Raw genomic sequence first — 12,315 nt, 5'->3', positions numbered from 1 at the left:
GAAAATTTCAGGGGGGGGGGAGTTGAAACCTGCCTCCTAGCTCACGCTGAAGCAAAGAGCACAGCAGGGGACAGAGCAGCCTTCAAAAGCCTGCAGCTCCGCCCCGTCACCAAGTCTGGCCCCCTTAATGAGAGCATTCAACACCCCCAAACTTGGTTGCTTCACTACATCGGCTATTGCTGCAAGTAATGACAGTGTGAATAAATTGTCAATATTTGCCTGAAATAGTGCTTGCAGTTCTGGAGGGACTCATCTCATAGACTTAGCATGGGGATTTGGTTAACTAGTATAAACCAGGTTTTTTTAAAAATCTGAAACATTTCGGGGGGGTTGAACCCCTAAACCCCCCCCCCCTCGCTACAGGCCTGCGCCTCGGGGCTGAGAGGGGCGGTATATAAATGTGGTAAATAAATAAATAAATTGTAGGTAAACTATAAATCCCAGCAACTACAACTCCAAAATGGAGCCCCCAGTGGCGCAGTGGGTTAAAGTGCTGAGCTGCTGAGCTTGCTGACCGAAAGGTCACAGGTTCGATTCCAGGGAGCGGCATGAGCTTCTGTTGTCAGCCCCAGCTTCTGCCAACCTAGCAGTTCGAAAACATGCAAATGTGAGTAGATCAATAGGTACTGCTCCTGCAGGAAGTTAACGGTGCTCTATGCCGTCATGCTGGCCACATGACCTTGGAGGTGTCTATGGACAACGCTGGCTCTTCGGCCTAGAAATGGAGATGAGCACCACACCCCAGAGTTAGACACGACTGGACTTAATGTCAGGGGAAAACCTTTACCTTTACCCACAACTCCCAAATGTCAAGGTCTATTTTCCCCAAACTGCACATTTGGGCACATTGAATATTGAATATTCATGTCAAATTTTGTCCAGATGTATCATTGTTTGAGTCCATGGTGCTCTCTGGATGTAGGTGAACTACAACTCCAAAACACTGTTCTGTGCACAACTCTATAGCTTGTAAATGGCCATCTCTGTATCTTCCAAAGATGCCCATGAGAACTTTAAATTCCTCTCCTTGAATCAGAGCCAGAAGCAGGTTTATTTTCTTGTATTTATTTTGAAGTGACAATAGCACTACATTCCAGCTTCAAGTGTGATAAGATGCAAATGATATGCAAATTAGCAGGAGCATCCCAAGACATTTTGCTGTCTGAAGGACTCCATCACAGTCCCAGGCAGCATAATTATGTTCTTCCTAATGATTACGTGGAGTCTCTTTTCCCATAGTTTGCATCCATTGAATCCATATTGTCATACCTCTGGAGCAGCAAAAAACGAGATGATCATCTCCATCACTTTAAGCTCCATTGAATGGAATGGGTTTTGCTTCTGATGCATAGGCTTTCGGCGTCGATCAGCTAAACAAACTATGCTTCGTTTCAAAGTTAAACGTTTCATTGGCAATTTTTTTTTAGCCCGGAGGCCTCCGAGCAACTCTTTGCATGTAGGAACTAATGTGGTCCCCACAGTTGTTCTCTGTTACTGGCAACGTATAAATAAATTTTGCATCAACACGATTGTAAACAATGGCATATCATTTGTAAAGGGTTTAGCTTATTTAAACAGTCTAAATAATTGCACAATTTGTATCTGGAAAGAATTAGGCTTCTGACTTATTAACAGCGCTGGAGGTCTCCCGAGTTGCTCTGTGGTTTCCTTTCAATTTTCCATCAAGGGTGGGGGCCGTTCGACCTTTTTTCCCCCTTCTCTCTTTTGGATATATTTTTAAAAAATCATACCCTGCTATTATCCAAAAGCTTGAGCCACTCATAAAGCATAATTTGAAGCAAAAAATAATAATAATATGGAAACGAAAGCCGTTTTCATTAAACGTTCCTATGATGTATGCAAACGGATCCCTTTCATGTTGGTGTTCTTGGAACAGGAAACAAGCCTTTGGGTTGCCAACTTTGCTTTCAAGGAGATTGGCATTTGTGTGCCATTGCTATTGATTAAAGATGGGTGAGAATTTTAGCCCAATTGATTGGAGATCAAATCCCGCTGAAGTCCCGTAGTTGCCTTCATTCTCAGGATGGAGAGAAGCTGAGATTCAAAACAAAATGCGGGAGAAACTGAAATAGTCAGAGGCAAAACTGTACTATATATACTAGGGCTGGGCGGTTTCGTTTGTTAATTTCGTAATTTGTTATTATTTCGTATTTAAATTAGCTTACGATCCGATATTGAGCCATGCAGGAGTAATTAAAAATCGAAACAATTTTTTCAATTTATTTCGTAATTGTTTCATAATTAGGTTCTTGTGGGTTTTTTCGAGCTATGGAGCCGTGTTCTAGAGGCATTTCTCCTGACGTTTCGCCTGCATCTATGGCAAGCATCCTCAGAGGTAGTGAGGTCTGTTGGAATTAGGACAATGCGTTTATATATCTGTGGAATGGCTGGGGTGGGGCAAGGAGCTCTTCCCTGCTGCAGTTAGGTGTGAATGTTTAGCTGATCACCTTCATTAGCATTTGAAGGCCTGCCTGAGTCTGGGAAAATCTGTTGCTGGGAGGTGTTAATCTGTGCCTGGTTTTTTCCTCTCTGTTGTTTAGCTGTTATAATTTTAGAGTTTTTTAATACTGGTAGCCAGATTTTGTTCATTTTCATGGTCTCTTCCTTTCTGTTCCTTTCACAGGCTCAGGCAGGCCTTCAAATGCTAATGAAGGTGATCAGCTAAACATTCACACCTAACTGCAGCAGGGAAGAGCTCCTTGCCCCACCCCAGCCATTCCACAGATATATAAACCCATTGTCCTAATTCCAACAGACCTCACTACCTCTGAGGATGCTTGCCATAGATGCAGGCGAAACGTCAGGAGAAATGCCTCTAGAACATGGCTCCATAGCTCGAAAAAACCCACAAGAACCTAGTGATTCCAGCCATGAAAGCCTTCGACAATACATTGTTTCATAATTGTTTTGATATTGTTTCGAAATTGTTTTGAAATTGTTTCGAAATTATTTCCGTATGTCTGGTGCAAGTTTTATAGTTGTTGTTTGTTTTATCAGTGATAAAAAATAAATTATCACACCAACAGTCAACAACAGAGGGAGAGGGAAGCTTCAGAAGTTCCCCCTGTCCCATTTGGACGGTTTTTTTTAGCGTATTGCGCAATCGTGTCCGCCATTAACGAATCGATTCGAAATTAACGAAATTTCGTAAATAACGAAATTTTGAAATCTCAAAATTTCGGAAGTATTTAGAATTTGGAAACGCTAGCGCCCCCTGGAAACGAATCGAGTTTAGAAACAATTTTTTCCGTGGTTACCCAGCCCTAATATATACTCAAGTATAAGCCAACTCGAATATAAACCTAATTCTACGACAAAATAACTGGGAAAATGGATTGACTCGAGTATAAGTTGAGGGTGGGAAATGCAGCAGCTATGGTAAATTTCAGAATAAAAATAGATACCAATAAAATTACATTAATTTATTATTTATTTATTTATTTCACAGTTTTCTATACCGAGCTTCTCAACCTCATTGAGGGACTCAGCCAATAATTATGGTTTCCAGCCATAAAAACATATACACTCAATTAAAATATCACATATCACAATTACAAAAAAAACTTTAAAAACACTATATAACTACAGTGGTCAGTCGTCCTACAGTGGATCTACCTCAACTTCCATCCAGGGTCCTATGGTGTAGTCTCATTCATCGAAGGCCTGACTCCACAGCCACGTCTTCACCCGTTTCCTAAATGTTAGGATGGATGGGGCGGTTCTGGCCTCCAGAGGGAGAGAGTTCCAGAGTCGCGGGGCCACCACCAAGAAGGCCCTGTCCCTCGTCCCCACCAGACGCGCTTGCGAGGCTGGTGGGACCGAGAGCAGGGCCTCTCCAGATGATCTTAATAATCTTGATGGTTCGTAATTGCATCTGTAGGTTAAATGTTTCCGAATATTTACATAAATCTGTAATCTAAGATAAGACTCTGATTAAACCATTATTCTGACCTTCTTCAATGTAAATATGCTTATGTATCCTTTCAATAATAATAAATACAGTGAAATAATAAAAGTAATAATAATAAATGGAAATGTAGCAATAGCAGTAAGAATTGTGTAAAATAATAAATGAAAAAATGACAATAATAAATAGAGTAAAATATACATGTAATAATAACAACAATCTATATAAATAAAAATGTAATTTTCGTTTGTGGGATTAACATAACTCAAAAACCACTGGGTGAATTGACTCCAAATTTGGACACAAGACACCTATCAGGCCAAGAAGTGCCCATCACTCATAAAAAGACTGGGGGAAAAACACCGAAGAGACTTAAAAAGCAAAAAAAATTACAGCGCATGCACAAAACCACATATATACACATATATACAAATACACACACATATACATATATGCACTCACACAAAACACATATACATAGACTGGGCCACAGCAACATGTGGCAGGGGACGGCTAGTAATAAAGTAAAATAATAAATGTAATAATAATAATAATAATAATAATAATAGAGTAAAATAATAATAATAATAATAATAATAATAATAATAATAATAATAATAATAGAGTAAAATAATAGATAACCTTGACTTGAGTATAAGCTAAGCAGGACTTTTTCAGCCTAAAAAAGTGCTTATACTTGAGAATATATAGTATTTAAGCCTGAAAGACTTGAGTCCCTTTTATATTTAGGGTTTCCAGATGCAAAAAATGAGAAGGTTCATATGCATTTAATAGTTGTGTGCAGGAATTTCAGAAAGGTGACAAACATTATCAACTAAAACAATGTTTCTCAACCTTCCCAATGCCACAACCCCTTAATACAATTCCTCATGTTGTGGTGACCCCCAACCATAAAATTATTTTTTTTGTTACTTCATAACTGTAATTTTGCTACTGTTATGAATTGTAATGTAAATATCTGATATGCAGACTGCATTTTCATTCACTGAAATAAATTTGGCACAAATACCCGATACGCTCAAATTTCAATACTGGTGTGGTTAGGGGGGGATTGATTTTGTGATTTGCACTTTGTAGTTGCTGGGATTTATAGTTCACCTCAAAGAGCATTCTGAATGCCACCAACTATGGAACTGAACCAGACTTGGCACACAGAACTCCCATGACCAACAGAATATACTGGAAGGGTTTGGTGGGCACTGACCTTGAATTTTGGAGTTGTAGTTCACTTACATCCAGAGAGCACTGTGGACTCAAACAATGATGGACCTGGACCAAACTTGGCACAAATACTCAATATACCCAAATGTGAACACTGGTGGAGTTTGGGGGAAATAGATCTCAACATTTGGGAGTTGTAGTTGCTGGGATTTATAGTTCACCTACAATGAAAGAGGACTCTGAACTCCACCAATGATGGAATTGAACCAAACTTGGCACACAGAACTCCCATGGCCAACTGAAAATACTGGAAGGGTTTGGTGGGCAGTGGCTTTGAGTTTTGGAGTTGTAGTTCACCTACATCCAGAGAGCACTGTGGAGCCAAACCATGATGGATCTGGACCAAACTTGGTACAAATATGCCCAAATGTAAATACTGGTGGAGTTTGGGGAAAATAGACCTTGATATTTGGGAGTTGTAGTTGCTGGGATTTATAGTTGTCCTACAATGAAAGAGCATTCTGAACTCCACCAATGATGGAATTGAACCAAACTTGGCACACAGAACTCCCATGACCAACTGAAAATACTGGAAGGGTTTGGTGGGCATTGACTTTGAGTTTTGGAGTTGTAGTTCACCTACATCCAGAGAGCACTGTGGACTCAAACAATGATGGATATGGACCAAACTTGGTACAAATACCCAATATGCTCAAATGTAAACACTGGTGGAGTTTGGGGAAAATAGAGCTTGACATTTGGAAGTTGTAGTTGCTTGGATGTATAGTTCACCTACAATGAAAGAAAATACTGTGTTTTCTGATGGTCTTTGGCAACCCCTCACAGGGGTCCTGACCCCCAGGTTGAGAAATGCTTCCTTAGAAGAATAAAGGCATTTAGAAGAACTGTGCATTTCCTTCAACCTGGGTTTAAAAACATGGGTATTTAAATCGCATATTGACCAGGAAATATCCCATAAGAAATGAAATGATAGCTTCTTGTTGTAAATAATCCTTGTCTCGCTACTGATTGAGCCTTCCACAGACCCAACAGCTGTAAACGAATTATTTACCCTCGTGATTGAGTCCAGAGAAATGTACCTTTATTAAATATCCTCACTGAGCTCTCCTGTCCCATTGACTGCCGCATTGATTCCAATAGATGAATGGATCGATCCATTGGTTAAAAGCATGACAATCAATTGACGGGGGAAGCTCCTTAATCAGTGGATAGGCCCATCTTGGAGGAATAATCCATAGTACACATAATCAATGCGACAAAGTAATAATCGTGCTGGTTGGATTAATGAATAAGGGGGTGCACCCCCAAAGAAAAGGGGAATTTGGTATTTGTAGACTTAATTAGAAACAGCCGAAGATAAAGTCTGTGACTTAGCACAGCCTCGGCTGCATTGACATCTGTGTTGTTTGACTCAGATGTTAAATAAATATCAGATATACAATATTTTCTAACCAAGGCAGGTTTTCTCTGGATACTTCTCTCAAAGCTTGGGAAAGTTACTTTCTGAGCTGCAACCTTTACAGTCTTCTGGACAGCAAGGTTGATGGAGTTTGTGAGTTATTCCACACAGCCCTATATCCCAGAATATCAAGGCAGAAAATCCCACAATATCTGCTTTGAACTGGGTTATCTGAGCCCACACTGGATTTGCAAAACAGCTCAAATTGATTCTGATTTCAACAACATGGATAGGAATGAATCAAATGGCAAGGAGGAAAAGGATCCATTCCAATGTTACACACACACAGAGAGAGAGAGAGAGAGAGAGATGAATATATATAAAACCTGGAATGTGTTAAGGAAATCCTTTCATGCCAAATACAATTATACACACAAATATCGATATAGATATATAAATGTAATGTTCATTTGTGGGATTAACATAACTCAGAAACCACTGGATGAATTGGCTCCAAATTTGGACACAATACCCCTATCAGGCCAACGAGTGACCATCACTCCTAAAAACACTGAAAAACACAGTGTAAGAGACTTAAAAATACAAAAGACAAAAAATACATTACAACAGACAGACATATGGATAGACAGGGAGATAGATAGATACAGATAGATAGATACAGATAGATAGATAGATAGATAGATAGATAGATAGATGGATGATAGGGATAGATGGATGATAGGAGAGGTACGCATAAAGAGAGGGGAGAGGAGAGAAAGAGGCATATAGGTAAGTGGATAGATAGATAGATAGATAGATAGATAGATAGATAGATAGATAGGAGATGCAGGCATAAATAGCAGGGAGGGGAGAAAAAGACGCAGGTAGGTAAGTAGGAAGGTAGATAGACAGACGATGGATAGATAGATGATAGATAGATAGATAGATAGATAGATAGATAGATAGATAGATAGATAGGAGAAGCAGGCATAAAGAGAAGGGAGGGGAGAGAAAGACGCAGGTAGGTAAGTAGGAAGGTAGATAGACAGACAATGGATAGATAGATAGATAGATAGATAGATAGATAGATAGATAGGAGAAGCAGGCATAAAGAGCAGGGAGGGGAGAGAAAGGGGTAGGGAGAGTGAGTGAGTGAGTGAGTGAGTGAGAGAGAGAGAGAGAGAGGAGAGGTAGGCATAAAGAGAGGGAAGAAAAAGAGGCAGGCAGGCAAGCAGATAGAGGGAAGGAGAAAGAGATGAGAAAGGTAGGCATAAAGAGGGTAGTGGAGAGAAAGAGGCAGAGGTAGATAGATAGATAGATAGATAGATATAGATAGAGGCAGACAAATAGTTTTTTGGGGGGGACAGAGAAGCATAAACAGTTAGAGAAAAAGAGAGAGGTAGACATATAGGTCTGCATATATAGAAAGAGAGAGAGAAAGAGAGAAAGGCAAATTGGATGGAGAGAGAGGAGGGCAGACAAATAGGTTTGAAGAAGGGAAGAAAAAGATAGAAGCAGAAGCAGTTAGAGGAAGAGAGAGAGAGAGACAAAATAGGTCTGCTTTCATAGAGAGAGGGGGAAAGAGATAAAGGCAGATAGATAGATAGATAGATAGATAGATAGATAGATAGATAGATAGATAGGCAGGCAGGCAGGCAGGCAGGCAGGCAGGCAGGCAGGGAGACAGACAGACAGACAGACAGACAGACAGAGATATACAAATATACAGAGAGGGAGAGAAGAGAGAAGCAGAGGCAAATGATAGACAAACAGACAGACAGACAAATATGCAGAGAGAGAGAGGAGAAAGAGAGGGGCAGAAGCAAACAGGTGATAGATAAGTAGATAGCTATGCATAGAGGGGAGAGAAAGGGGCAAATAGATCAAGATAAGCAGGCAAATAGGGATGGATGGAGGGATGGATGGAGGGATGGGTGGGTGGGTGGGTGGATGGAATGAGGGAGAGACAGACAGACAAATATGCAGAGATAGAGAAGAAAGAGGAAGACAGTAGACAGATTATTAGGTAGGTTGGTAGGTAGGTAGGTAGATGATAGATAGATAGATAGATAGATAGATAGATAGATAGATAGAGAGGAGAGAGGAGAGAGAGAGGTAGTAGGTAGGTATAAAGAGAGGGAAGAGAAAGAGGCCAAGAGATAGATAGATGATAGATAGAGATAGAAAGATAGATAGATAGATAGATAGTTAGATAGATAGTTGATAGACAAATATCCAGAGCGAGAGGAGAAATAGATAGATAGATAGATAGATAGATAGATAGATAGATAGATAGGATAAGGGAGAGAGAGACGTAGTAGGTAGGTATAAAGAGAGGGAAGAGAAAGAGGCAAAGGGATAGATGATCGATAGATAGATAGATAGATAGATAGATAGATAGATAGATAGATAGATAGATAGGCTGATAGGCTGATAGACAAATATCCAGAGAGAGAGACAAATATCCAGAGAGAGAGGAGAAAGAGAGAGGAGAAATAGATAGATAGATAGAGACAGACAGACAGACAGACAGACAGACAGACAGACAGACAGACAGACAATGCATGGGGGTGAGAAAGAGATATGCAGCCAATAGTGACGGATGGATGGATGGATGGATGGATGGGCTGATAGATGATAGGTAGACAAATATCCAGAGAGAGAGGAGAAATGATAGATAGATAGATAGATAGATAGATAGTCAGTCAGTCAGTCAATGCATGGGGGTGAGAAAGAGACAACTACATTGAGATATACAGCCAATAGTGATGGATGGATGGATGGATGGATGGATGGATGGATGGATGGATAAATATGTAGAGATAGATAGATAGTTTAAATAGACAGACACATACAGAGAGATAGGAGGGGTAGGCACACATACAGATATCCATTGATAGATAGCTTAGATTAGATAATTAAATGTCCTGTATTTCTGTCAGACATATAGAGCTGTGGGACTAGAAAAAGATACTTGAGACAAATCTATATAGCAAAAAGGATAATATGGATAGGAAGGTATATAGATAGATGGGAAGAAGGAAGAGCGCCAAACAGATAGTAATTAGATAGATGGATTAGACGGATCTCTGATGAGATAATGAGACGTCCCATGTTCCTGTGGGGTAAACACACACAGAGAGAGATGTAGGACTAGGAAGATGTATATGGGAAGGTGACAGACATACATGGCTCTCAAGTGAGGTATCAATATCCACAAACAGTGATATGTGTGTGTGTGTGGTATATGGAGAGAGAATGCCTGAAGACCCTAGATGGCTTGCAGCCACATACATGTAAAACATATATGTGCGTGCGTTTATCTCTCTAAAAATACTTGTTTATTGAACCTTAAGGCAAGGTTTTTCTAAAACATGTAACTTCTTTCTTTCTTCTCTCATTTTCTTTCTCTAGTTTCCTCTTTCTTTGTTGCCTCCTCTTTTCCTTCTCTCTCTCATTTCTCCCATTCTCTCTCTTTCTCCAATTTGCTCTCTCCCTATTCCTCTCTCTCATTCTCTCTCTTTTCTTCCTCTTTCTTTCATTCTCCCTATCCCTCTCTTGTCTCTCTTTTCTCTCTTCTCTTCCCCATTCTCTGTCTCATTCTCTCTCCCTCTCTTTATCTCTCATTTCTCTTTTTCTCTATTCTTTCTATCATTCTTTTCTCTTCCTTTCATTATTTCTATCCCCCTCTCTCTCATTCTCTTTGTCTCATTTCTTTCTTCCTCTCATTATCTCTCATTTCTTTCTTTTCTTCTCTTTCTCATTCTCTCTCACACACTTCTTTTTCTCTCTTCTTTCTATTCTTTCTCTCTCGTTTCTTTCTCTTCTTTCTCCCATTCTTTCTCTCATTTCTTTCTTTCTCTGTCTATCTCTAATTCTCTCTTTGTCTCTCATTTCTCTTTTTCCCTCTTCTTTCTATCATTCTCTCTTTTCTCTTTCACTCTTCCTTTCATTCTCCCTATCCCTCTCTCTCACTGTCTTTGTCTCTCATTTCTTTCTCTCTCCCTTTCTCTCTTATTCTACTTTCTTTCTCTTCTCTCTGTCATTCTAGCTCATTTCTCCTTTTCTCTCTTCCTCTTTCTCATCCTCTCTCCCAATAACTCTTTCTTTTCTCTTGCTCTCTCTTCTCTCCTTCTGTCTCTAATTCTCTCTAATTCTCTTCCTTTTCTCCCTTTCTCTGTCTCTAATTCTCTCTTTCTCTCATTTTTTTCTCTCTTCTCCCTCTTTCTCATCCACTTCCTGAATAACTTTCTTTACTCTTTCTCTCTCTTCTTTCTTTACCCCCCTCTCTGTCTCTAATTCCCTCTTTCTCTCATTTCTCTTTATCTCTTTTCTCTCTCTTTCTCATCCTCTCCCCCAATAACTCTTTTTTCTCTTTCTTCTCTCTCTTTCTCTCTTTCACTCATTTCTCTTTCTCTCTCCTCTCCCTCTTTCTCATCCTCTGCCCTAATAACTCTTTCTTTTCTCCTTCTCTTCTTTCTCTCTCTCCCCTCTCTGTCTCTGATTCTCTATTTCTTTCTCTCTCTTCTCTTTCTCTCTGTCTCTAATTCCCTCTTTCATCCATTTCTCTTTTTCTCTCTTCTCTCTCTTTCTCATCCTCTCCTCCTAATAACTCCTTCTTTTCTCTTTCTCTCTCTTCTTTCTCTCTCCCTCTCTCTGTCTCTAATTCCCTCTTTCTCTCATTTCTCCTTTTCTCTGTTCCTTCCATCATTCTCTTTCTCTCTTATTTCTCTCTCTCTCTCTCTCATTCTCTTTCTCAGTCTCTCTCATTCTGACCCTTCTCTCTCTCTTTCTCTCTTTTTTCCCTTTCTTATTTGAGAATGATTTTTGCAGAGGCACTGGAGAGAAAAACTAAGAGAAACTTTGAGGTAGGTGGGAAATCCTGCCTGGAAGAAAGAGTTTGGAAAGTTGCCTTTTGCCCCAACCTCAGCAGGCTTTTATTCATCTATCTTGCAGGGATAGACCCTCCTTCTCCCATTTTTTACATGTTCAAAATGAGTATTAGGCACAATTGTACAAATATATGTGTACATATTGTGGAGAGCCATGTATTTTACTTTTTGAGGTGACTATTACCCATGGATAATATATTCTATCTCTCTCTGGCTCGATGGATATTTGGAAAAGGAATGGTATCATGCTTGCAAATATAGATGTCGATGATATAGGTTTAGGTATAGATTATATAGGTATAGATCTACCCTAGCATCCCTTTGCTTATTAACCCCCAAGTGGTTCTCTCTCATCTCTGTGCAGGGAATGACAATGCGCATGCGCACTCGCCAGTCTGGACTCCCCGATTTGCATGAAGATGCCACAAAGGGGAAACAAACAAACAAACAGGACTCCTTTTGCACCATTTAGGAGGGAGGGAGGGAGAGAGGGAGAGAGGGAGGGAGGGAGGAGGTGAATAACAGAGGGATGAAGTGGGGAGGGAAAGGGAGAAAGAAAGAAAGAAAGAAAGAAAGAAAGAAAGAAGGAAGGAAGGAAGGAAGGAAGGAAGGAAGGAAGGAAGGAAGGAAGGAAGGAAGGAAGGAAGGAAGGAAGGAAGGAAGGAAGGAAGGAAGGAGGCGAATAACAGATGAAGTGGCTAGGAAAGAAAGAAAGAAAGAAAGAAAGAAAGAAAGAAAGAAAGAAAGAAAGTGAGTGAATAACAGAGGGATGAAGTGGGGAGGGAAAGAAAGAGAGGAAGAAAGGAAGGAAGGAAGGAAGGAAGGAAGGAAGGAAGGAAGGAGGCGAATAACAGAGGGATGAAGTGGGGAGGGAAAGAAAGAAAGAGAGGAAG

General features: G+C 40.0%; 1 protein-coding gene across 1 annotated transcript in view; it reads right to left on the bottom strand.

The window, feature by feature from the left end:
• Positions 1-1,049: 1,049 nt before the first annotated feature.
• Positions 1,050-12,315, bottom strand: part of LOC137097577 (uncharacterized) — a 26,205-nt gene continuing 14,939 nt past the window's right edge. Inside the window, exon 3 of the mRNA XM_067471160.1 lies at positions 1,050-2,055. The gene's annotated coding sequence lies outside the window, so the exon portion shown is untranslated. The remainder of the gene's footprint in view (positions 2,056-12,315) is intronic.

The sequence above is a fragment of the Anolis sagrei genome, chromosome 8 (genome assembly GCF_037176765.1).
Source record: "Anolis sagrei isolate rAnoSag1 chromosome 8, rAnoSag1.mat, whole genome shotgun sequence".
NCBI classification, from domain to species: domain Eukaryota; kingdom Metazoa; phylum Chordata; class Lepidosauria; order Squamata; family Dactyloidae; genus Anolis; species Anolis sagrei.
The sequence above is the reverse complement of the archived record's forward strand: the minus strand, read 5'-3'. Positions and strand labels throughout refer to the sequence as shown.